The sequence below is a fragment of the Ambystoma mexicanum genome, chromosome 12, assembly GCF_040938575.1.
Source record: "Ambystoma mexicanum isolate Mex_15411 chromosome 12, UKY_AmexF1_1, whole genome shotgun sequence".
Classification (NCBI taxonomy): domain Eukaryota; kingdom Metazoa; phylum Chordata; class Amphibia; order Caudata; family Ambystomatidae; genus Ambystoma; species Ambystoma mexicanum.
The window spans coordinates 1,039,572,016-1,039,599,664 of NC_090936.1; the positions used below are offsets into that span (position 1 = coordinate 1,039,572,016).

The window sequence follows — 27,649 nt, forward strand, 5'->3', positions numbered from 1 at the left end:
AAAAAAACCTATATCGGATAGCAGGCTGCTGTCAGAAGTCCACAAGGTAATGTTGATCCAGATGGACCCATGGAGCGAAGACCAGTAAGGGCGGTAGAAGGCAATGGACTGTCGGGAAGATAAACAGGTAAGAATCAGCTGGCAAGGAGACCTAACAAGGCAAGAGAGAAACAGACGAACAAATGACAGAAGTCAAGCACGCCAGAATGCACCGGCAGAGAACTGAAAAAGGCAGAAGGCAAAAAGCGCTAAACAGGTAGCGAAAAGGAAGGGAAAAACTAGCATCTTACCCCCGAAGGAGACAAAGGGTTGCAACGCAGAGAACTGCAGTTGCCAACAGCTGATATTCTAGAATGGCCGCCATCCTGAAAAAGGCTAGAATGTGATGGAACAAATCAATGGCGGCTCCTCCATCGCTGCCATAACCTCCAGGGAGACTGAGCCATGACAGATACCCACTCATTTGATATTGATTCCACCCCCTGCTACATACATTAGACTAGCGCCCAAATCCGGGTTGGAGATTTGGGCTTCATGTCTTAGCGGGTGTGATGGACCCAGACTTCCGAGGTGATGTCAAGGTCTTGTTATAAAATAACAGGAAATATCCATTCCAGATTCACCAAGGGGATACAATTCCTCAAGGGGTGCTTGAAAAAGCCGTATTTCCTAGGCTTAAGAAAGAATCTGGGGAGGAGAACACAGATAGCGGGACTCAAGACTTTGGGAAGGTTGATGAGACAACTGATGACCATCCCAGAACTGAACCTAGAAAACCTACAGAGGAAGAAAGAGCCTGAAACAATTCCTGATTTAGCTTTCGCGCAGAGAAATTACCCCTTGTTGTCAGAGGCATTTTTGAGGGTGGTTTGAAAGCCAGAGGGTCATGAGAAAGCAGGGCCCTTCTTTTTGTTGAAATATGGATTTCTTTATAGAGGAGATACCACTTCGAACGGTCTAGTAAAAACTCAGTTGGTAGTCCCCAAGAGCCAAAAGTAGGTAGTACTAGAGCTAGCCCATTCACATCTGATGCAGGGTCATCTGGGGCAGTACAAGACTCAAGCACATAAAGTGAATAAGTTCTATTGACCCAGAATGTATGCTGACATTAAAACCTTCATTCAAGAATATACCACCATCAGCCCCCTTGAATCTGCTTCCAATCATTGAGGTTCTATTTTCCGGGTTTGGTATGGATATTGCGGGAGCCCTGGAAACTTCTAAACTGGGGAATAAGTAGATTTGAGTTATTGTAGATTACGCAACACGTTATCCAGAGGCCTTCCCCCTGAGAGCCAATGCGGCACGGCAAATCTTGAAACACATGCTCCCTTTCTCTGAGTGGGATTTACAAAGGAAATATTGACGGAAAAGGGCTTGACTTTCATGAGCAAGCCTATGGGGGAAGTTAAAGAACGCTTGCAGATTTATACCCTTACAACATCGGTGTATCATCCCTAGACAGGTGGCCTAGTAGAAAGAATTAATGAGACTCTTAAGGCCATCCTCCGAAAGTTAGTTGAGCAAAATGGGAAAAATTGGGATCAAATGATACCCTGAGCCTTGTTTGCAGTTTGGAAAACCCCTCAAGCCCCAACAGGGTTTTCCTCATTTGAACTCCTTTATGGACAAGAACCATGAGATGTCATAGATATGTTGAGGGAGACTTGGGGGAGAAAGAGAGGCAGCTCCAATTCCCCTCTCCCAGACTTCAAATAGGTTGAAAGAGCATATGACAGTTGTAAGGTTGTTAGTACAGGCCCACATGGTTAAGGCACAAGAGCAACAAACGACCTCTTACGATAAAAAGGGTTCCCTTAGATCCTTTTCAATAGGTCAAAAGGTACTCGTCCTGTTGCCTACTTCAGAAGACAAACTTGTGTCCAAGTATCATGCACCCGCCGAAGTGTCAAATACCTGGTCTCTCTTTCGTTGAGTCTCCTGGCAGGAAGAACCTTTTCCTGAGACTCGTGGGTCCTTCAGTGCTTCAGTCCCGAGGATGGTGCAATGCAATAGTCAGCCGCACGTCCTTCTCTCTGTGTATGAAACAGAAAAGAGTGCCTGGCAGCGTCTCCCTACACCACGGTACGCTCCACCCGGATTAAGCACTGACCGGGGGAGCCAGATGGTAAACAGACTGAAGGAGATTCCAGTCAATGAGGGGACCAAGGTGGAAAGGTAGAGAGAGAAAGCAAGGCAGGGAGGAAGGAGAAGAGAGCGCAGAAAGAGGTAAGCAGGTCAAGGGAGTAGGAGCCAACAGGCAGGTGAATAACTGGTGCAGAGCTAGGTCTGGGACAGAGAGCAATTAACACATGTCTGTGGGCCAGCAAGCAAGGGATAAATAGCAAAGGAAACAGGAAGCGCAGCAACAGAGCCAGCTGCCATGGTAACAAATGGCATCCCAGGCAATGCGTATGCGCTCCAAGCAGATGCTGATTCCCCACACATGCCCACTGAAGCGGCCATGGCAGAGACTCTGGGACTGCCGGAGATGACCATGGAACTGGGACTTACACTGAGCCGCAAGGCAGGTAAGAGAGGGTCATGATGGTGATGTGCACTCATGATACCACACCCCCATCCTGGGGCCCCGGGCTTGCAATGGAAATTATGAAATAGGCATTGTACCAGACGGGGGGCATGGATACCAAATGCAGGCTTCCACGAGCGATCACAGGCTGCATAACCTTTACAGGCAATGAGAAAAAATATGTGCTCCCGCCGGTATTTGTAGTCACAGACATCTTCAACTTCGTGTTCCGGCAGGCCATCGACATCCACAGAATGAGGACGGGCAGGACCCTGACCAAAAGTGTCATGTAGAAAAGGCTTTAGCAACGAGACATGGAATACCGGGTGGACTCGCCACCCATCACGAAGCTGCAAACGGAAAGCCACAGGAGAGATACAGGATGGGGAAAGGACCCAAAAAACAGGGAGCTAACTTGCACGGTAGATTACGCACAGGTAGGTCACGGTTGGACAACCACACCTGATCACCCACATGGTAGCAGGGGGCAATGGAGGGTCTCAGATCTGCCTGGATTTTACTGCATGCACTGGAGTCCTGGAGCAAACATATCACCAGAGCCCGAACACAAAGTAGTTCTTGGAGCAAGGCATCAACAGATGGCACGGTGCTCTAAGCAGGTATGGTGACAGGAAACATATTGGTGTGGAAAGCTTAGGAGCTGCAAATTGGGCTGTGCTTGATGGAGGCTTGGCAGGCATTATTGTATGCAAATTCAGCAGTGTCCAAGAAATCGAACCAGTTGGACTGTAATGCATTGGCATAACAGCGCAGATACTGCTCTAGTGTCTGATGGGTCCGCTCAGTCTGGCCGTTACTTTGTGGGTGGTAATCAGAACTCAAAGCCTGTTGTATACCCAGACGAGAACACAGCCCCTTCCAGAAATGATAAATATACTGCGGACCCCTGTACAAGATGATCTTGACAGGGAGGCCATGTAATCGGAACACCTGATGAAGAAACACTGTAGCCATCCGGGCAGCACTGGGCGAAGCAGGTAAAGGGACAAAATGGGTCATCTTAGTGAGGAAATCAACCACAATCATGACACAGGTGTTTCCATGAGATTCGGGTAATTCCACAATGACGTCATGTCGGTGGTGATGGCATGCCATGGATAAGGTGGTATTTCCAGCGGTTGAGGCAGACCAACAGGACAGCAATGGCTTGGTTTGCAATGGTCTCAAAACGGACACTGATGTGCATAATCCCGAACTTGTCTCCGTAGGCCAGGCCACCAGAAGTTTCACAGAAGCAGCTCTTGAGTACCCTTTACTCCACGATGCCCTGAAATCCATGAATCATGAAAACAGGACAAAATAAACTGCCGCTGATCAAGGGATGGTAAGTACAAGTGTCCTTTATGGAACAAAAGCCCATGAATGGCACGTACACAAGGATCCTGAGAGAGGGAGAAAGCTGTGGGGTCCATTGCTGTGGCCTCTCGGACCTGTTGCATGTACGGGACAACAACGTTCATGAAGTGCTTCGCTAGTAAGATCGTTGTGGTGTGTTCCTTTAGATGGCAAGTTGTGGTCATATATTCACAACAGGGCATCAGCCTTCAAGTTGTGTGGTCCAGGAATATAGGAGATGATGAAATCAAATTGAGGAGAGAAAAAGTTCCAACAGGCTTGACGGCTGTTGGTACAGACGGTGGTTCTAAGGAACTGGACGTTTCGATGGTCATTATGCACCTCAACCATATGACGTCTTCCTAACAGGTGTTGCCTCCATTCCATGAAGGTCTCATTAATTGCCAATAATTCGTTCTCAATCACAGGGTAGTTGATTTCGCTTGGGGTGAGTTTCCTGGAGAGGAAAGCAATAGGGTGTACCATGTTGGTATTAGGATTGAATTGCAGTAGTACAGCCCGACTGCTCACCTGGAGGCATCGGTTTCCACGATAAAGGAATGTACTTCATCTGGATGTTGCAGGATTGGTGCCTCGACAAAGGATGTCTTCAGGGCCAAGAAGGCAGATTTGGCTTTCTTGTCCCATACATATGTCATCTGGATGAAAGAAGGCAGGTGATATCAGCAGACAGGGAAGAGAAACCGGGTATAAAGCCACAGTAAAAATTTGCAAACCCCAGAAATCTCTAGGCTGCCTTGACGTCCCGTGGTCGAGGCCAATCCGGAATGGTTTTCACCTTTCTGCGATCCATAGGCACCCTAACCGAGCTAATCACGTACCCTAGGAACTCGATACAGTTCTGGTGAAAAACACATTTTTTCAGCCTTTGCCTAGAGCCGGTTTTCCGCCAATCGGGCCAGTACTTCTGATACATGGAGCACGTGTTCTTCTGGGGATGAGGAGCAATCTCTGAAAAGATAGAGTCCATGAACCGCTGGAATACAGTCGGGGCATTACATGATATTCGAACTGTCCCATGGATGTTTTGAAGGTCGTCTTCCATTCATCCCCATGTCGTATGAAGATGGTAAACCCCACGCAAGTCCAACTTGGTGAACACAGTAGAAGAATGTGTTATGATTTCATAATGTCCTGGATCAGGGGGAGAGGGTAAATGACTTTCACAGTGATTTCATTGGGAAGGTGATAATCCACACAGGGACACAAAGTATGTTCCTTCTTAAGGGCAAAGAACAGGGGGGCCTGGCCTGGAGCTTTTGACGGAACAACAAATCCCTTCTATAGACAGTAATCTAGGTAACAACATAGCACCTCTTTTTCTGGGACAGTTAGGGAATACACCCGAACATGTGGTATAGGTTTGTCAGGCAATAAGTTGATGCTACAGTCATGCACGCAGTGGGGTGGCAGAGAGATATCATCAGGTTAGGCAAAAACATGAGCGAAGCTGTTGTATTCTTCTGGTATCCCAGACAGAGTGCATCCCAATGTCGAGGAATGCAGGATATCAGTAATGTCGGATCTGACTTCAAATAGTGGGACTGGAGACTGGCCGCTAGGAAGGAACTGAGTCTCTTCTTCCTCCAATCAACATGATCATTATGATTGACGAGCCAGGGAAGGCCCAGAATAATGGGATACGATAGGGCCAGTATGGCATCAAACACCAGTTCTTCCTCGTGATCAGCGATGGACAAGATCAAAGACAGCGTGTGCTGGTGTACTGGTCCGGAAGCTAATGGTAATCCATCGATTCCTTTGATAAGACAAGCCAAAGGTTTGGGGGCCTATGGAATGCCGGTGTGTTAGGCAAAGGACGTGTCAATGTAATTCCCTGATGCCCCACAATCCAGAAAAGCTTTGGTGCATACAGAGGACTGGTTGTTGTTCCAGCGCAAGCACACTTTCACAGTAAGCAGTCGTAGTGGAGACATTGGCAAGACTGGATCCTCACGGAGGGTTTCAGTACTGGAAACTGGGCTTATTGCTACCTGCCGTCTATGCAACAAGACCTTTAGTTTCCCGCTGGCTTTCGGGGGTCGTAGAGCACAGGATCCCAAACAATGTCTGCTTCCTCCACAGTAAAGGCACAGCCTAAGTTGACGACGGTGCCTACACTTGTGCTCCGATAATGGCCCCCATAGAGCGCCCAATTGCATGGGTTCATTGGGTTCATTGGTGGTATCCCTCACAGGAGTAGCCGGGACCGATAATACAGAGGCTGGTCTGGAAGCACTGTCTCTGGTTTGTCGCTGTTCCCCACAACGTTCCATCAAGTGGTGTTCGATGCGGATCAATGATCAATCATACCCTGCAAGGAATCTGGCTCAGGGGTATGGACCAGCTAATCTTTGCTTTCTTCACAAAGCCCCCTCCGGAACAGTCAGTTGCGTTACTTCAGGCCATTGGGAATCAGCTGGGAACTGCTGAAAACGACTTAGGTAGGTGATTAGGTCTAAATGTCCTAGCTTCAAATCGAGGAGCTGGTTCTGAGGAGTCGCAGCCAAATTGGGGGATTGCAAAACCGGCAAAAGGTTTTTTCAAATTCGCCAAACTCCTCCAAGAACTATTTGCAGAAAAGTAAGGAGCTGCCCATGCCAAGGCACTACCGGTACGATTGCTTAGGATAAACCTGATCTTTGCTGTGTCATGTTGAAAATGTTGTGGTCGAAACCTGAATTGCATTGCATTTTGCAGTTATTACAGAACTCTGCTAGTTTCCGTGGATCACCGTCATATTTCAGGGTCGAAGTATGTGCCATGCCAGTCAAGTCTGATGCAGAATCACGAGGCAGGGTCCCACGTAGGGCTGCATTTTCTTGTTGTAATGCTGTAACTTCCAATCTGAGAGCCTGTAGTTCATGGCTGACTTGGGTTTGGGTGAATGTAGGCATCTTAATTTATCAAATACCTGGTCTCTCTTTCGTTGAGTCTCCTGGCGGGAACAACCTTTTCGCAAGGCTTGTGGTTCTCCAGTGCTTCAGTCCCGAGGATGGTGTAATGCAAGAGTCAGCCCCAGGTCCCTCTCTCCGAGTATGAAACAGAAAAGAGTGCCTGGCAGCATCTTCCTACGCCACAGTACGCTCATCCCCGGATTAACGTGGCGCAGGGCATTGTAAGCACTGACGGTGGGAGCCAGATGGTAAACAGACTGAAGGAGATTCCAGTCAATGAGGGGACCAAGGTGGAAAGGTCCAAGGTAGAGAGAGAGAGCAAGGGCGGGAGGAAGGAGAAGAGAGCGCAGAAAGAGGGAAGCAGGTCAAGGGAGTAGGCGGCCAACAGGTAGTTGAATAACTGGTACAGAACTAGGTCTGGGACAGAGCACAATTAAGACGTGTCCACAGACCAGCAAGCCAGGGCTAAATAGCCAAGGAAACAGGAAGGGCAGCAAGGGAGTCAGCTGCCGCTGCCATGGTAACCAATGGCCTCCCAGTCAGTGCGCATGCGCCGGGCAGACGCTGATTCCCAGCGCATGCCCACTGAAGCAGCCATGGTAGAGACCCTGGGACTGCTGGAGATGACTGTGGAACCAGGACTGACCTTGCGCCGCCCCTCGGGATGGTCGATACCAGCTGAGGACCGCCGCTGCAGGTACTAACGAGGATAGAGCCGCCAGGCAGGTAAGTGCGGGACGCTGTGGTGACATGCGCACATGACACAAAGTAATAGAACAGACAGATCCATGTAATTATAAAATCTCACAACCTGATCGCTGCCTTAAAACACAAATCTATCACATCAGTTTATTAAAGGAGTGTTAAGAAAATCCCATAGAATGTCCAGTCATAATATTATCTTGTCTCTTGCCCAAAGACACCGGCCCTAGTTTCATCTGACCTTGGTAATAATCAGAAACAAGATCTATATGAGCTATGGCAGTATACTGATGTGTTTCGGGAAGTCCTGGGAGAGTGAAGGGTATTTATCATCATATCTGCATTCCCGTAGGTAAAGGTGTACACCTAAAACCATATCGGTTACCTGAGGCTAGAAGAGAAACCTTAATTCAGGAAGTCAAAACCCTGCTAGAGGCTAACATCACTGAACCTTCATATAATCCTTGGTCCTCCCCCATTGTGTTGGTGGCCACATCCGATGGGAGCTGGAGATTCTCTATAGATTTTCATGAACTGAATGCCATCTCTGCCTTTGACCCACAGATATCTGGGCACATTACTTAGGAATATAGAATAGTTGCAATATTGTTACATGCACACAGAAATCATGACATTAATAGTGTGTTGTAAATAGACAAGCATTTTTTGACGAACATTTACCGTTGTGAATCAGAGGAACCTTTATCGATCCTCTGCAAAGAGCGAAGTTTTCACTTTTTTCATAAAAATCCAGAAGGCGGTTCCACTCTGATAACTGTGTGCAGGGAGTTCCAGGGGTTAGCCGCTAGTACTGGGAAGCTTTTGCCCCCTGCTTTTTGTAGCTTAAATCTAGGCATATTTAAGCAGTGTGTGTGAATAGACAGAGTAGGCCTATTGGAATGATTTCTAGTGAATTTGTCTGCAAAATATTTAGCAGCAGAGTTTGATAGGCATTGTGAGTAATGGCTAGAGTTTTAAATGTGATTCCGTCCTGCACTGGGAGCCAATGGGCATTGCGTCTTGCTGAGGAGATGTGGTTGGCTCTCGGGATCTCCAATGCCGCTCTAAGCGCATTATTTTGTAACACTTGTAGTTTTTTCACATTACTTTTCTTAGTACTTAAGTATAAGGCATTGCAATAGTCACGTTTCGATAAGATAAGTGCTCTTGCCAAGGTGATGCAGCTGAAGTGGGACAAGAAAGGTCTGCAGGCATTGACCAATTTGGATGTGTAAGCTGTTGCAGAGGCCGTCGCATAACTTGTTTGGTAAGTGACAGGGTAGAATCAAGATAGATGCCGAGTGTTTTGACTTCCTTCGAGACTTTGATGATGTTACCATCAATATTAAAGGATTTAAATTGGTTGTTTAGCTTATTGAGGTGGGTCTGTGATCCGATAACAAGTAACTCAGTCTTATCGTCATTCAGGCAGAGGCCATGGAGGGCCATCCAGGCCTGAATATTTAGGTATATTTTGGTGTCTATTTCATAGGAGCCTGTAATGGGGATGAGGATTTGGGTGTCCTCCGCATAGTTAGTGTAGGTGACACCCAAATCATCTAGGTGGTCCAATAGTAACTTAGTGAAGATATTATATACTGTAGGGGAAATGCAAAAGCCCTGCGGTACTCTGCAAGAGACTGGGGTAGGTTTTGCAGAGGCAGTCAGTGCGAAGACCCTCATAGTCCTATCAGCGATGAAGGACTGTATCCATGCAGCAGCATTCGTGGGGAAAGAGGCTGCTGAGGTAAGGTGTTTGGTGAGGACTTTCTGATCGACTAGATCAAAGACTGCTGATAGATCCAACAAGAGGAAGAGGGTCATGTTGCTTTATCTTTTAATTCATCCATTTGGATTTTTAGGTCTATGAGGGCTGATTGGTATCACTACATATTATCCCCACCAAAAATATTGCCATATATATATATGGTCGTGTGGAACGGCCATAGGCGATATTTTTGGGGGGATGATTTGGCCACAGCCCACAGCTTTCTTTATGGTGGATTATAGTATGGGACGTGCTGGCGGAAAGGATCACTGTTGCAAGGCAAGGAAAGATCCACAATTTTCAAACTATATGGGCCCCAGTGCTGGACTATGCTCGTGAATATCCAGCGTTGACGTTTAAACCAAACCTGGCGAGACTACTTGCACCTGGGCGAAACCAAGTTACACTTGAATCCCTGGAGGAATTGAGCTATACTGGGCTGTCGGGGAGAACTCTCTGTTTGTGTAGTCTTTATCCACCCAAGCGTACACAGGACGATTCACGTTGACTGCCTTCCTCTTTATTGAATGACCTGTATGTTTGGTATTTCTTGTTATTTCCTTGCTCCAACCGTTTAATTAAAAAAACGTTTGAAAAAAAAAGAGTGTCCCTTCCAGGAAAGCGCTACACCAGAGACCGCTGCTGCACAAGCAAGCCAATAAGATTGGGGAGGGGAGGGCAGTGGGAGACGTGCAAGTCTCACTGCAGTTTGTTAGTGCAAGTAACTAGCATAAAGCCTAGCTTCATCACAGAATGGCCAGGTAACCACCTTTGGTGGACCTGGAAATACATTCCGGGAGCTGAGCCTGCACACTAACTGGTATTCTGTTCTACTGTCCCGTGGAGGGTATTGGAGGAGAGCTCAAGTATCCTGTATCTTCAGGTGAAGAGACAGCAACAGCTCAATCTCATGTCTTCATCGGGTTCTCAGAGTCACATGGGGATTTGGGGGGACACCTTGCTCAAGGGAAGATGAACATTTAAGCACTATTATGTTTCAATCAAGGAGGTGGCTAATCAATGATACACGAAATCAAGCGTAACCTGCAAACATGTCACAGGGGTTGCCTTGCCCTACCTGCATTACTCACCAGCAACACCTTGCATCTCTGTAATGTGGTCTTTACACTTCAGAACAGGTGACAAACTTGCTTGCTGAGAAAAGGGGTCCTGCAATGGGTCAAGCAAAACCCTGTGCAAATTCGAAAGCCTTCTATAGTTGATGAAAAAGTATATGAAGTTAGTCCGAGCCCGGTGGAAGGAGATCAGCTAAAAGCTTTTGGTTAAAGCAAGCTTGTGTAAAGTTATATTGGAAATTGGAATTATTCTGAGCCCGGTGGAGGGTGGCTAATTGAACATTGTGTTATAAGAGATCGGAGTTCGACTGAGGGGGAGCCGAGATCTGAGCCCGACCGAGGGGGATCCGAGATCTGAGCACAACTAATGGGGATCTGAGATCTGAGCCCGACTGAGGGGGATCTGCGATCTGAGCCCGACTGAGGGAGATCCGGTGTAAACCGGGAGTCACCCTAGAAAGAATATGCTATGAGAAATTGGATGCATAAATAATTTACGAACATTGTGTTGAGAAGATCTGAGCCTGGCTGAGGGGATCCGAGGTGAATAGTGAATCGCCGAGGAAATTGAGTACTTGTGAAAATCTGAAAAATGAAAAGAAATTATCGTTTGTTTGTCGCATCAGGCCCTTTGAATGAAGAGACTGCGAAGGACAAAGATACTTGGGCACAGAAGGGCCTGATGCTAATTATTGAACTGTGTCCTCCTGCTAGAGAAGCCAGAGACTGTACTAAGCTCGAGTGTGCCGCCTTGTACTGTGCTGAAAACGTGTGGAAGGAAGGCCAAAGGCCTGAACATCCTGACATATCATTTTGTGAACACTTCTTTCTTTTTCATAACATTGCTTCCTCACACTATTTGTATTTAGAGGTAAGGATTGGCAATAGGTTTATTAGGATAGGCTCTTTTATTTTGACAAGACACTACTCGGACTGCATTATTATTATTTGATGGTCGTAGCTTCCTCCCATCTGTAGATTTAGGATTAAATAGGCGTTTTTCAAACCCTTTTTTTAAGTTCAATAAACACCCTTGAACTGTGTCACTTGTGTCTGTGTTACTGTTGATACCATGCCTTCCTTACAGTGTTCACAGGAGTTTGCTTGCACTTTGTATTTCTAGCTCCCCGCTTCCAGCATGCACCACGTTCCCGGCAGCGGGGAGCTAGAAAACCGAAGTGCAAACAAATCCTGTGAACACATAGAGGACATTGCTCAAGTGAGCACTGTCCTCTGTGTGTTTGCAGGATTTTGCTCGCTCTTGGGATTTATAGCTCCCCGTTGTCTGCAATACGGCGCATGCTGGCAACGGGGAGCTAGAAATGCAAGCAAAATCCTACGAACACACAGAGAACAGTGATTCTCTCTGATGTGAACACTGTGGGGTTTCATGTCTAAGTGCAAGTTTCTTATTTAACAGTTGGTTTAAAAGAGGCGGGGAAGGAAAACAACAGTAAGGGAATGCACGGAAGGATTGCGGGACCATGCGGGGCAAGCATCTGCATGACCCTTTTCAGCTAACAGAGGCAATCATTGAGCTGGGAAGGGTTTGAGCACTACATGACATGTATCAAATTGGCGAGTTTGTGCTGTAAGACATTGATACATATTAAAACTGATTTAAAAAGGACAAGCAACAGCCCTAGCTATATTTTTAAAAACAAGGAAATGAAGCGCAGAAAGGACAGAAATAATTACTACTGTCAAAAGTACTGTAAATTACTATTTAAAAAAAGATTATACTCACATAATTCCATGTATCATTTTATTTGGAAGATGCATGGTATCTTTCCTATTCAAAGATGGTCGCTAGTTTCAGCTTGTTTCCAGAGAGCTTCCTTAGAGACAGTCATCCAAGATGGGTGCCGCCATGGAAGAGCTCAAAGAGCTCGAAGAGTTACGAGATGGGCAGGAATGGGTGGGATTAGCCACAAGGATTAGCATGGCTGGGGGCAGGGAATGGGAGGGATTCAATAACCTAACAATGGTGTATCCCTCCTCAAATGTCATCTCCATTGGAAAAGCATTACATACCCTCATTCAAAGCCCATATGTGAAGCTCTTATGTTAAAGCTCTTGTTTTAATGACAATAGTTTTGGCTTAAAGGTAGCGCTTTTAGCGCTACCTAATAACCCAAACTAAAAATGAGCTACAAGCAAAACCCACAATTATTGAATACCGAACTGAATCAAAACTTTGCGAACAAACAGAATTAAGACCTTTTGAAGCTAAAGAGGGAACAGAACTTCAAATTCAAGACACCATTACATACTAAGTCCTGTAATTAATATAATTTTAAAGAGTAAGCAAACCACTACATGTTGTATTCTGAATTGAATATAACTTTGAAGAAAAAGCAAGTAAAATACAGAAAGAATGATTTACAATGGAACTTTAAAACTAAACAACAAAAAAGAATATTGCTACCAACTTGTGTGAAAGCTACAAACTACAAGAACAAATATTTGAAAGCAGAAAAAAATGAACCGTGAACATTAAAATAAAGAAGGAAAGGATATTTTCTTTTGAACTGTGTTGCTTATTTTGGGGAAGGGAACACTTGAGATCTGAGACATTTACTGATGTGAGGATGGAGTCTCAAGGTTCCCTTGTGTTTTACTGCTTTGAACTTGGCCAAGGGATTCCCGAGTATTGGTTAACACTATATTGTCTTGAATCCAAAGAAGGTAACTTTAAGACTTTTTGTGGAATTGCTTTACTGTGTTACTTGGAACTTGGAGAAGAGACCCCGAGTATTGTTTAAGACTAGATCCTCTTGAATCCAAGGAAGGTAACTTTAAGACATTTTGTGGAACTTCTTTACACTTGGGGAAGAGAGTTGAAAGGAAACTGCGAGCTGGAAGAAGTTTAGACCAACACTGTTTTCTTTTGGTTGCTGACATCTCTACACATTGTACAGATTTGGTTGTCAGAGCAAGTATAGTTTTGGACAAAGACAGATTCCAAAGTTGAACTCTTTGACTTAGACTTTCCTTAGTTTCATTTAGGTAGGGAAATCCCACATTATCATAGGGCAAGTTAGGCTTTTCCATCCTGAGTTTTAAGTTAATAAATGTATTTCATTTTCATTTTGAGCCTGTTGTCTGTGTCTTGCTTCATGATGCCTTCACATATAATGTTGAAAAATTGAAACTATAAAAGGTGATTGGTACTCCCAGTATTGTAATACTTTTTCAAGAGAGATGTGATTCTGCACATTGGATGTTGTGGTGCAAGAATATTACTTTAACAAATCCAGTTTGAATTATATTTATTGAAGTGTGTGATCGTGAGGAGGACTTAGCTGCACTATGAAGCAAATACAGAAATACTAGAAGTCCAAACATGTAGAGCTTTGGAGGAGAATCTACGAAATGTGAACAGTTGCTTTAAATAATTGGCTTCAAATTGTGACAGAAAGTTTCAAGACTCCTATTGGGCACAATTAAGTACGCTGTGTATAAAATAACTTGATGATAAAAAAGAATTCTGTCTGTTTATGTAACTGTTGTATGAATTAGTTTTTCAATAAGACATGAATGGGATGTGCATTGATATTTGGGTTGTTCTACATTATCTTGTTATTTTTAATTTTAAGATTTTCACAGTAAATAGGATTATATTTTTACTTTTATGTTTGCAGAGAAAGTTTGTATACATTTTATTAAGTTGTTTGTGGTTAAAAAATGTTAAGTGATTTGTTTAAAGAAATTGTGGGCCTCATTACAACTCCGGCAGCAGCCGTACCGGTAAAAACGTCAGGCAGCCGCCGGAGTTCTGTATTTTTTCTGGCGCCTGGAATTGGGGAATCACTGGGGCATTACAGCCCTGACGGTCCCTGAAGCCAGGCGTTGGAAAAAGTCACTCCCCTTTCCCATTGAGTCCCAAAGGACTCAATGGGAATGGGGAAGACGGTAGACCGGCACCATTCATGATGGTGCCGGTGCTACCATCAAAGTCTGCGAGCAGGTGCCTTTCCGCCCGCAAGGTCAGACCTGACGGGCAGAAAGGCACCCGGCCTGCAAACTAGTCAGAATGTTGTTTGTAATTAAAGAATGGCTCTGCATCTGGATCAACCACAAAAGTACCTAACATGGTATCGAAGATGATTAGTGTTGTACAAAATGCATAATACTAGCTTATTATGGAATGAAACAACCTGGGCTGTGTAAATGTTTTGTGAAGCATACAATTAATCAACATGCTCCCCTGAAGGCTCTTGCTGCAATTTCCAAAGCTCTTCATAAGGGGAAACATACCGTTTGATTAACAAGATCCAAAAAAATGTCATGAATAGACATCTAAAGTAAGCCAGAATTGACAGATGTTATGTTATAGTGATCAATCTATACATAAAATTTGGAAGGGCATTTGTGTGATAATCCAGTGATCCACCTGCATAGAACTCCAGTCCAGGGTGCAGCATCTTACCCCTTCAAGGCTAGTTGTGCTCTATAGTTGTACACCAAATAATTGTATTACATTTGGTGTGTCTGCCCTCCGAAAATAATAGCTTCTGATTCAACAAACGGTGAGAGCAGGAGAATGACTCCCTTCTCCCTGTCAAACTGGATTAGCCTTACAGGCTGTTTTCGGACAGTCCCTGGTAAAAGCCTTTAAAAGTCCTTGTAGTTCTTCCCAGGGACTTTCCTTGGTTTCACCAATTGTCCAACAGTTCTTTCTTTATAACACAATGTAAACTCCCAGACTTTTTTAAATTTATTTTTTATTTTGTTTGGCTGAAAAATTCAACCTTTCAAAAATTGTACTTTCAAACATACTTAAATTCATTATTTACATCAAATAATATTCACAATTAGTAATATACAAATGTTCATAAATAGTAATAAACATACAATCTTCACAGATCCAATATTAAAACATAAGTCTACAAACATAGTTCATTATTTGAGACAGTTCATAATTAAAAGATAATAAAATAATATGGATTTGAGACAGAAAGAATAAATCACAAATTATAAAAAGAACAATTTTGTTCTTAATATGTTAGAAACAATGCACATATCAGGATAGATAAGTGATTGCTGTTACTCAGTTTGCATTCAGATATAATTCACTTGGTATAATAGTTTTGATCAATTGAGTTAAAGCAATGTGTATCACCGTTCTAGTGCTAGTAATCAAAGCATTCCAAATTTCATCTGTGGTGCGAACACATGTAAATTGCATTACATTGCGAAAGTACTGTACTCGTAGTTGAAGAAGTGCTGGACGTTCTACCATTAAATGTAATAAGGTCTCCAACTGTTTTAAATCTTTGCAAAATCGACAGAAATTTTGACTTTTGTGTATTAAACCTCTTCTCGCCAAAATTTGGTTAGTTGGGCATAAATTTAGTCGGAGTCTTCACATTTCAGATCTAACGGAAGCTGAAGGACATTTGATAAGATAACGTTCCTTAGTTCTGAAGTTCTTATGTGGAAACAATTGCAGATTAAAGTATACATATCGTGCACAATTTTGTGTGATGATCCAATCATAACGATAGAGTTGAAGTTTCGCCTTCACAGGGTTGGTTAACAATAAGTCAATTGTTATGCCAGCATCGATAAGGGTATTCAGAACATATTTACCCCATTTTCTAGGAAATTCAGCTTCCGTTGTCTGAATGTAAGCTGCAACCGAGCCTAAGATGTTTGCTGCATTCATTCCCAATAAGCATTTTCTATAAAGGTTACACATCTTCCAAAGCACTTGGCCAGACACAGAGATAAAACCCAGTTCATAACGCAGAAGACTTATCGGAGTACAGGTAGGTAAACACAAAACTGACTTAAAAAATGTTCCCTCATAGCGGTCCCAAAGTTGTCTTGGTCTAGGTAATACGGTATCAGGAGAAAAGGCCTCCTGTGCTCTTTGCAGCTCCGCTGCGAGCACGTTACCCCCCACTCCAGCTGGATGCTGGATCAGCTGTTCTATCGTTTGGAACAACCGTGTGTTCCATTGTGATCCCGCCCCGCCGCGTGTGCTGTCCGGAAACCTGCTAAAATGGATGCCAGAGCAGTTTCCATGGAAGCATCCAAAACATCCACGAAGTCTGCTGCCCATTCGTCACGTCGGCTTGCCTGCCCCTCCCCTCCTGTTTTAAATGGAGGGGGAGAGGGCCGAGAGGCGAAGCCGACGAGAGAAGGTCAGGAGAAAAGGCCTCCTGTGCTTTTGCAGCTCTTTGCTGCTCGTCTGCCGTTTGCCCAAATCCTATGCCGCACCTAGACGGTAAGAAGCACTACCATTGCAAGCTTCTCTCTAACCCATGCTCCACCTCAAGGCGTTTCAGGTTGCAAGCCGCCATCAGCTCACAGCCCATCCCCACGAGCACCCGTAATACACGGCTATGCTCACGTACTGTACAACCCTCTTTACTCGCTGATAAGGCCAGGCTCCCCCACAAAACCTCAAAGCCCGCATCCACTACAAGTACTACCAATACAGCGACCAATAAAGTACTTAACTCTTCGTACAACTGTACTGCCTCCATAACTAATGTGATTACAAATGTGTCCACCACCACTGACAATGAGCCCCCCGGTGTAAAATATGTGATGTGCAATTCTTCTACCACCATTTTGAATGCTATTGTGCCAAATGCTATGCCACATATGTCCACCACCACTGAAAATGAGCCCCCCAGTGTAAAATCTGTGATGTGCAACTCTTCTACCACCATTTTGAATGCTATTGTGCCAAATGCTATGCCACATGTGTCCACCACCTCTGAAAATGAGCCCCCCAGTGTAAAATCTGTGTTGTGCAATTCTTCTACCACCATTTCGAATGCTATTGTGCCAAATGCTATGCCACATATGTCCACCACCACTGAAAATGAGCCCCAGTGTAAAATCTGTGATGTGCAAATCTTCTACCACCATTTTGAATGCTAGTGTGCCAAATGCTATGCCACATGTGTCCACCACCACTGAAAATGAGCCCCGCAGTGTAAAATCTGTGATGTGCAATTCTTCTAGCACCATTTTGAATGCTATTGTGCCAAATGCTATGCCACATGTGTCCACCACCACTGAAAATGAGCCCCCAGTGTAAAATCTGTGATGTGCAATTCTTCTACCACCATTTTGAATGCTATTGTGCCAAATGCTATGCCACATTTGTCCACCACCACTGAAAATGAGTCCCCAAGTGTAAAATCTGTGTTGTGCATCTCCCCTAACACCCACAGCGCAACCACCCCCTCCACCTCACCCTCCCTCATCATGAACCCCTCCCAGCCACTACTGAACCCCACCTGAAATGCACCATGATTAAAGCTAGGTCCATCAATGCCCACGCTCTAGACATCCACGACCTCCTAACCTCCCATGACCTAGATCTACTCATGATCTCAGAAACATGGCTACATGAGGCCTTCGGCCCGGCGCTCTCCCTCGCCCTACCCCCTGGCTGTTCCATAACTAGACAAGATCGCCTCTCCAAAGGTAGAGGTGTAGCAACTATTGCCTGAGACTGCCTCTCTATCAGTAAGGTAGAGAAATCCCTGACCAACAACAACAGCGACTACCTCCAAGTCAAAATAACACTCTCTCCCCACTGCACCATTACTGTGCACACTGTCTACCGCCCTCCAGGCCCAATAGGAGGCTTTCAAGCCTCTCTCATCCACCTCCTCTCTGACAACCTCAAAAAACAGTCTAAAGCCATTCTCCTTGGGGATGTCAACCTAGGGCTCCGGGATAGTAAGGACGTAGCAGCCAAATCCCTTGGCTCTGCCCTCAATGCTCTAGGCTACAAGAACACCATCCTTAGCCCAACTCACACCCAGGGCAGAAAGCTTGACTGGATAGCACAGCACAACTGCCCACTCATCATCACAGGAAACACTCCCACCCCATGGTCTGACCACCACATCATCACCTTTAGCATCCTCACCACTAGCTCCCCTGCTGCCCCCTCACCTCAACCGCTCCCACCCTGCCTCGCCAGAAGCTCCCGTCTGCTCACTAAGGAAAGGCTACTGCCCTTCCTCCAAGGCCCAGCCTTCAGACCACCTTTTTCATCAGACCCAGAAACACTCGCAACAACCTATGATGTTGCCATCAAAGCAGCTATCAATCCATTGCCCCTCTCAAACCTCGCAAATCCAAACCCACTACCCATTCCAACTCTTGGTTCACCCCTGACCGTCTCACACTCCGCAACAAGAAAAAAGCCGCACTCACACAGTGGCAAACGTCCCACTCTGAAAAAGACAAGATGATCTTTAAAGCCCTATCCACCAAATACAAAAAGGCAATAACCCAAGCTAAGGCCAAATCCTTTCAATCCGGAATCTCTGAAGCCCAATCTAGCACAAAAGAAATCTTCGCCATTTTCAGAGAGCTCGAGACACCCACTCCCGCCCCCCAGAATTTCACCAAAGACAAAGACTGGTGTGACGAAAATCCAAACGGCCATGGAAACCAAATGAAGCCTCCTCAAAAACAAAATACTAGCCACTAAACAAGCCCTACCCAATAAGCATATCCCTATCCCACCACCTGCCCCGGATCCCCCCTACCCTTCTCCTTCAAACCTATTCAGGAAAAAGACATCATCAACATAATGAGGAACATCAAACCCTCTAACTGCAAAGGTGATGCATGCCCAGCCTCCATTATCAAAGACTGCATGGAAGCGCTAGCTCCCTTCCTAACAGCCTTTGTGAATGCCTCCTTTACCACAGGGAAAGTCCCTGCCTCCCTCAAGGAAGCTTGGGTCCGCCCTCTTTTGAAAAAGCCAACTCTCGATCCCACCTCCCCCATCAACTACAGACACATCACCAGTGTCCCATTCCTCCTCAAAATATTGGACAAAGCAGCCTACCTGCAGGTCCAGCACTTCATTGAAGAGAACAAACTCCTTGGACTCCGCCAATCTGGCTTTCGCCCCAGACACGGGACCGAAACCGCCCTACTTGACCTGAAAAACCAGATGGACGATGCTAGAGAATTGGGTAAACCAGCACTTCTCCTACTCCTTGACCTATCCGCGGCCTTCGATTGTGGATCATGGCGTCCTATTCCACCACCTTTCCTCCACTGCCAAAATCTCCCCAGAGGCCACAGCCTGGATCACCTCTTTCTTACAAGACAGAACTATGCAAGTATTCTCTGACCTAGCCGCCGCATCACCAACCATTATACTTTGTGGTGTACCCCAAGGCTCCTGCCTCTCCCCCAACCTATACAACATCTTCACACGACCCCTCTTCCTCATCCTCGATGCTATGGGCATCTCCTACACCAACTACGCCAACGACACTCAGATTCTCCTCACTCTAACAGGTAACTATGACACTGACTCCCTGACCCTCAACAACCTCTACAACACCATCCATGCCTGGATGGCAGACAACGGACTATGCCTCAACTCTGACAAGACGGAACTCCTCCTGGTAGGTTCCCACGACACGCTAAAAAATCTAGATGCCCATTTCAGCCACTTCACCATTGACTGCATTAAAATTCCGGTCTCCGATTCTGTCAAAACTCTGGGAGTCTACCTGGATTCCAGCCTATCCATGGATAGACAAGTCAACGCAATAGCCTCCGCAGCTGCATATCATGCCAAACTTATCAACGCAGTCAGACCCTTTCTCTCCAAAGAGAACTGCACCAACATAGCCAGAGCCATCACCGGCTCTAGGCTAGACTACTGCAACGTACTCTTTCTAGGAACTTCCAACAAAAACTTAGAGAGACTACAAGTAATAGAAAACAATGCTCTCCGGGCAGCCCAAGGTTTTGCTAAAAGAGAACACATCTCTGAAGCCAGAAAACTAGCCCACTGGCTCCCAATAAAGGAAAGGATCGTATTCAAAGCCCTGACACTGACCCACAAGTGCATTCACCTCACTGCTCCTGCATACCTCTCACAAATGATCGACCCCGTCTCCACTACCAGGCCAACCAGATCACCGTACACCAACATGCTCTCTGTGCCACTAGTAAAAAGAGTAAAAGCGGGCGGATCCAGCTTCCCCTATCTCGCGTCCACTCACTGGAATGCCCTACCTCCCACTATCCGAGGTGAGGCCTCCCTCACCACCTTCCGCAAAACTCTGAAAACTACCCTCTTCACATAAGGCCTGACACATCAGCACGAATACTTATCATATATGTTGTAATATACGACCAAATGCAATATCTGTAACAACAGTATGATGTCTTGTAGTATTCATAATGTGTCAACAATCGCTATCATGCCTGTACCATGTAAGTAAGTTATTGCAAGTAACAGCGCCTCAATGCCCTGGGCTGCTTGCGCGCTATATAAATATAAATAAATAAATAAATCAGCTCCGTATGATAGGATAGGGACCACTTTTTGAAGGAAAAAGGTTAATATATGAACCGTGGTAAATTTTCCATATCTATGCAATATGATGTTTGCTTGCAAAGTCAATGATCTTATTATAGCATCAAGAGAGGCTTCATAGGTCAGATCAACCATGGCCCCTGAACAGGGCAATCCCAAATATTTGTAATGGGGCACCATCATGAGTGTTTTTTTCTGGAGGGACCATTGATAGTTTAACATTCTATAGTTCTTTTTTTTTCTCACAAACCAGTATTTGAGTTTTATCCACATTAATGGTCAGATTAATATTACTGACATATTCGTCCAGTTTATTCAATAGCTCTTGAAGTCCCTTTGGAGTTTAGGAAAGTAGGATGAGATCGTCAGCATGTAAAAGCCAGATAATCGTCTGAGGGCCTATTTTGGGAGAATCAGTAATGACACCTTCAAAAGACATTCCTATGTCCAACAGAAAAAGGTTGAATAACGTTGATGCAAGTATGTACCCTTGCTTGCGTCCCCTCTGAGTCTTGATTATAGCTGATAGAATGCCATCTAACGAAAGTCTAACTTGTATAGTTGTGTTTGTGTGCAACTTCTTAATAACAGTTAGAAGTGAAGATGGGAAACCGTATCGTTTAGTTTAAGTTGACCAAATAGAAGTTCTCGGTCAACCAAGTCAAAGGCTATGCGAAAATCCACAAAAGCCATATTGATGGATTGAGTTCGCTCAAAATATTTAGATTTTAGCATATTTAGAGTGATCATGTTAAGTGAGGTGCCTAGCCCAGAGACAAAACCGGATTGAAATGGGTCTCTTTTACACTCTCTCAAGGTCCAAGAGTTTAGTTCTTGTAATAAGATACAACTAAACATTTTTCCGGGGGCATCCAGTAAGGCAATGGGTCTGTAACTCTTAGGCAAGCAGCGATCACCTTTCTAATGGATAGGGACAATTATGGAATGTTTCCATGAAGACGGTATATTTTGTGTTATGTTGATTTGTTCAAATATTTGTTGTAAGATTGAAGACCAAATTTCAGGATGCTGTTTAAACGTTTTATTAGAAAGGCCATCAGGGCCCGGTGCTCTTGATTGACTTATTGTGTTGATGACATATAATATATCAGACTTTAATATATTAACAAAGAAAGGGCTATCAGAATGGGTCTCACATGCTTTGTCTGTGATAGTTGGATTAGCGTAGATTTTTGTAAAATGGCTGATCCACACAGACTCAGGAACACTATGTATTTGAGACATTGTCTGAGGAGTAGCTAGAGCATTATTCAACACTTTGCAGATAGGGGAAGTGTTTTTATCACAAGTGGCTATTAACATAGTCTCACCATCTTGTTGCAACAATTTATTTTGATGCCAACGGCACCAATTTCTGAAGGTTGTCTCAGCTTTAGTTAAGGCTTTAGATCTAGTGGTTATTGACAAATTCATGGCTTCTCGTTTTTGTAAACGAAATGCAGTTTTCATATTTTTAGCTTCAACATCAAAAGTATGGTTTCGGCATGCGTGAGATGAATGATTATTACTTCTCACAACAAATCGTTTCATAAGGTCATAATATGGAATGTCGCGAGATAGTTGAATTGCTCGCGAATGGACAAAGGCAGAGTGTTACAGACTTGATGGTCGTGCAGAGTATGGATACCTCCGTCCCCAAGTACCGCACAGACAACACCAGAAATACTGGCCTGTGTGGTCTTTGAGGCCACAGGTGAAGTGGTTCGTAGGCCTGGACTCGGGAACCGCCGGAAAAGGACCCCTCGAACGCTGTAAGGCAGTTGGCAAGAGTAGAACCCCAGGGTAATGATCCTAAATGGCTTACCTAATGTGTTGGTAAAGATGTCCAATAACAGCAGGGAGGCGTTGGGAATTCCCCAAGTGATTGAGGGCAGATGGTGGGTATGCAGACAGGCAAGCGCCCAGCGTGAAGGCCAGAGGCCAAGAATCCAGGACAAGAAACAAATCCGTGAGGCAAACCAGGGACAGTCCAAGGGTCAGGCAGCGAGAAAACCAACAGTTCCAAAACGAGGTAACAAGGGGCAAAGGCACTAGGAATCCAATGTAGTAAGGTAGTCCGGCAACTGGTGATCCAAAGTCAATACTTGGGCAAGGCAAAGGCAATCCGTGGTACAGAAAACGTGGTCGAGAAAAATCCGTAGAGTCAACAATGAAACGAGCGTCACGGAATCCAGGTGGAAACAGCTGTGAAGCGACGCTCATTGACTTCCGGACGCTTTTATCCAAGGAAGGCGTATCACGTGATGGGGATGACAGAGATCACGTGATACGGAAGTATTGCTGCAATGGAAATGGAGAGTCACGTGACGCGCGACGCGCAGATCCTCCGAGGTCCATTCAGGGCACCCTGGTGACATGGAAGCCTCCAGTGTAGCTGCCAGGAGCGGGAGGGAAGGTAAGTGCCAGGTGTATGGGAAAACCACTGGGTATGATGACTGAATGGGCGCCTGAATATGCGTGCAATCGGGTGTGTATGCGAGCGAGTGGGACGGCAAGAGGCCGAGGATGGGGGCGTGGCAACCGCAGAGGGGTTGTTAGGTGTAGGAGACGTAACAGAGTCCCCCCTCAACGGCCCACGACCTCGTGGGCAGGCAGGGCAGTCCCTATGAAATCGAGCAATAAGGAGAGGGGCATGGACATCAGAGGAGGGAACCCAGGAGCGATCCTCAGGGCCATAACCCACCCAGTCAACGAGATACTGAAGGCGCCCCCTGTGAAGACGAGAACCCATGATGGCATTGACCTCGAACTCATCAGGGGAGGATAGTAAAACAGGAGCAGGAGGTGTAGTGATACGGGTAGGAGCAAGACAGGGCTTGAGGAGGGAAGTATGAAAAACCGGGTGGAGCCGCCAGGCAGAAGGGACCCCAAGGCGAAAAGCAACAAGGTTCAGAACGCGAGTGATTCTGTAGGGACCAACAAATCGAGGCAACAGTTTACGACAACCGGGGATGCGTAAATGCCTGGTCGACAACCATACCCGATCACCCACGTGATAGTCAGGGGCCGCCGTCCGCTTCCTATCAGCCTTTGATTTCATAACCGCCTGTGCCTCATGAAGATGGACAAGGGTTTGAGCATGGACATCGGCCAGATCGCGAACACAGGCGTTAGCGGCAGGAGTGGCACTAGTGAGATCAGGTAATGGGAGAGTGCGGGGATGTTGGCCGTACATAGAATAAAAGGGAGAGAAACCCGTAGCAGAATGTCGGGCATTATTATATGCAAACTCAGCGAGATGGAGTAGGTTATACCAGGAATCCTGATACTGGAGGGTCAAACAACGCAGGTACTGTTCCAGGGCTTGATTTACTCTCTCCGTCTGCCCGTCGCTTTCTGGGTGATAGGCAGAGGAAAAGTGAGCATCAATGCCTAAGAGCTTGGTGAGGGCACGCCAGAAGCAGGAAGTAAACTGTGACCCACGGTCCGATACAATAACCTGCGGAAGACCGAAAAGACAAAAAACAGCCTTAAAGAACAGACGGGCGAGGGTCGGGGCTGAGGGAATGCCGGTACAGGGGACGAAGCGGGCCATTTTGGTGTAGGAATCTACTATAACCCAAATGGTATCATAGCCCTGTCTGCATGGTAGGTCTGTGATAAGATCCATGGAGATGGTGTGCCAGGGCATGGGGGGAACAGGTAGTGGTTGGAGTAAACCCAAGGGACGTCCTCTACGAGCCTTACATTGAGCACATACTGAGCAGGTGTTAACATAGTTATCTATGTCTCGTCTCATGGATGGCCACCAACACCATCGATGTAACAACTCAAGGGTACGTTGCTGCCCTGGATGGCCGTTGATAGCCGTGTCGTGGGGCCAAGCAAGCGCCTGATTGCGGACGTCGCTCGTGGGAAGGAACAATCTACCCTGGACGAATGGTAACCCCTCCTGCAGTACTATATCCCATTCATTGAGTATATGTGGATGTTGGGAAACCCATTGCTTGATGGTAGTAAGCATGGGCGGGGATGGCGTACATAGACATATGACATGGCCCTTTCCTAAAACCGTGTCCGGGAACAGAGGCAGCGTTTCCCCCCCAGGGGAGCGAGAAAGAGCGTCAGCTTTGCCATGGACCGAACCCGGTCTGTGCTTAACCACAAAGTCAAAAGCAGCAAAAAACAAGTGCCAACGCACCTGTCTGCTATTTGCGCATTTGAGCGAGGCCAAGTCCTGGAGGTTCTTATGGTCTGTGTACACTATCGTCTGGTGCCTTGCCCCCATGAGGTGGTGCCGCCATACCTGGAGGGCATCCTTTATGGCCAAGAGTTCCTTCTCAGTTACCGTGTAGTGGGATTCGGCTGCGGAGAACTTCCGTGAATGGTAAGCAACCGGATGTAAACAGCCCGTGGCAGGGCATGGTTGGGACAGCACGGCACCTAGGGCAAACGAGGAGGCATCTGCTTCTAGTACATACGGTAAGTCTGGGTCAGGGTGCTGCAGCACCGGGGCTGTGACAAACCTAGATTTGAGAGTGTCAAACGCTTTCTGGTGTATGGAGGTCCAGAAAAAGGGGACAAGAGGGCTAGTTAATGCTGTCAAGGGAGATACAATGGAGGAAAACCCAACTATAAATCGTCGGTAAAAATTAGCAAAGCCGATAAAAGATTGTAATTGTTTGGTGTTGCCAGGGATTGGCCATTCCGTGACAGCACAGACCTTGGATTGATTCATCGATAGCCCCCCAGGAGTAATATGGAAACCCAGGAAGTCCACCTCTCTGACATGGAACGAGCATTTTTCGGGTTTGGCAAACAATGTGTTCTTCTTTAGGCGTGATAGGACTTCCCTGACATGAGAGACATGGTCCTCCAAAGAGGAAGAAAAAATCAGGATGTCGTCTAGATAGACCACCACATACGTATCCAAGATATCAGAAAAAATGTCATCGATGAAACGTTGAAACGTTGCAGGTGCATTACAAAGCCCGAAGGGCATTACGGTGTACTCGAACAATCCCTGTCGGGAACAAAACGCGGTTTTCCATTCGTCACCGCGCCGTATACGGACCAGGTTGTATGCCCCTCTTAGGTCTAGTTTGGTATAGATCGATGCCTTAGTCAGTCTATCCAGGAGCGTGGAAATAAGAGGGATAGGATATCTGTTCTTTATTGTGATGGAATTCAATCGCCTATAATCCACGCATGGGCGCAAATCACCCTCCTTTTTTGGTACAAAGAATATAGGACTAGCAGCCGGAGAGCAAGACGGCCGGATATGACCCAAACGCAAAGCCTGTTGTATATAGTCCTTTAGGGTTTGTTCCTCGGATGGTGATAGCGAGTAAACCCTTCCCTTGGGTATGGGAGCTTCTGGAAGGAGGTCGATAGGGCAATCATAGGGCCTATGCGGAGGTAGGCCTTCCGCTACGGTTTTATCAAAGACCATGTGGTAATCTTGGTATTCCTTGGGAATGCCTGCCATAACGGCTCCCACGGTGTGTGCCGACGTGCCGTCAGGTGCCGTGTCACTGATATGGGAGGAAGCCATAGCACCGAGAATAGAGGCAGGAGATGAGGGTGACTCAGGTTCTATGAGACAGAAATGTTGGCATTCTTCTGACTCGAATAGCACTTGTCCCGTACCCCAGTTGATTAACGGATTATGGTGTTTCAACCAGGGTATTCCCAATATGACCCCGAACTGGGGTGTGGTAATGAGGTCGAACGACAAGTTTTCTTTGTGGGTACCTTGTATGACCACCTCCAACGGTGCGGTTTGATGCTTGATCGGACCGGAGGCTAAAGAAGTGCCATCAACAGCCTGTACCGGTTCGTGGTGATCCTTTTGGATCAGAGGTAGGTTAAGACGATGTGCTAGCGCAATGTCCTTGAAACAACCCGTGGCTCCGGAGTCTATCACTATCTGAACAACGTGAATGATGTCTCTGGTGGGTTTCAATAGGGCTTGTACCGTAACAGGTCTGATAGGACCAAATGCAGGGTCAGTGGGGGTCGTGAATGGGCTCGCCGGTGCCCCCGGTATCATGGGCGAGCCTTCTGAAAACCCGGCACTTTGTTTCTCGGTCGGCGGGGGCATTCTTTTACATAATGTCCGTTTAGACCACAATAGAAACAAGCGTTGTTGGTTCTCCGACGTACACGTTCTGACTGTGTTATGGGACTGCGGATTCCGCCTATTTGCATGGGCTCGGAACCGCCGGAAGGTGGTGCTAGAGATGGCTGACCAAACGTGGATTCCATCCTTCGTTCGGATTTGCGGGCGTCCACCTGTAGGGCAAGGTCTACAAGGGCTGTGAAAACAGAAGGAAGGGCAGGGACCACTGAAAGGGCGTCTTTCATAGCACTATTGAGTCCTCGGTAAAACACGATCGCCTTCTTTTCCTCAGGCCAAGAGGTTTCAGCGGCGAGTTGGTTATACCGGGTGATGTACTCGATCAATGTTTGTTTACCCTGTGTAAGGTCCAATAGTTCCAGGTCTCTTGCCTGGGCCTTGTAGCGGGTATCAAACACTTTAGCCATCTCTGTGACTAGAAGCTCGAAGTCATACAATACGGGATGGTTGCCCTCTAAGAACGGATTTGCCAAAGTGGCCGCTATGTCTGATAGATGAGATAAGAGAAAAGCGGCTTTCGTAACCGAATCAGGGAAGGCCTGAGGTCTGCACAAGAAATGGAGCCTGCATTGATTTATGAAGGTGCGGTAGGTCCGTGGGTCTCCCTGAAAGCGTTCTGGGGCAGCAAGAGGAGAGGAGGTTGGGATCAATAAAGGGGCAGGAGCGGGAGCAGGTGTGGCCTGGACAGGAGGGGTGTCATCCCTAAGCTCGATGTCCGCAGATGGGGAATGATGTGCACTGTGTAGGAGGTCTAGGCGGTGATGAATGGCGGCTGTGGCTGTGGCCATGTCAGTCCTGAGAGCCGCTACGGCCTGCATTAAAGCGGTCACGGGGTCCCCGGCGGAGGGATCCATACTCCAACGGCCAGA

At 46.2% G+C, this 27,649-nt stretch overlaps 1 protein-coding gene across 1 annotated transcript in view; it reads right to left on the bottom strand.

Annotated features, from left to right (window-relative positions):
• Positions 1 to 27,649, bottom strand: part of FSCN3 (fascin actin-bundling protein 3) — a 476,374-nt gene that overhangs the window by 136,316 nt on the left and 312,409 nt on the right. The window lies entirely within an intron of this gene.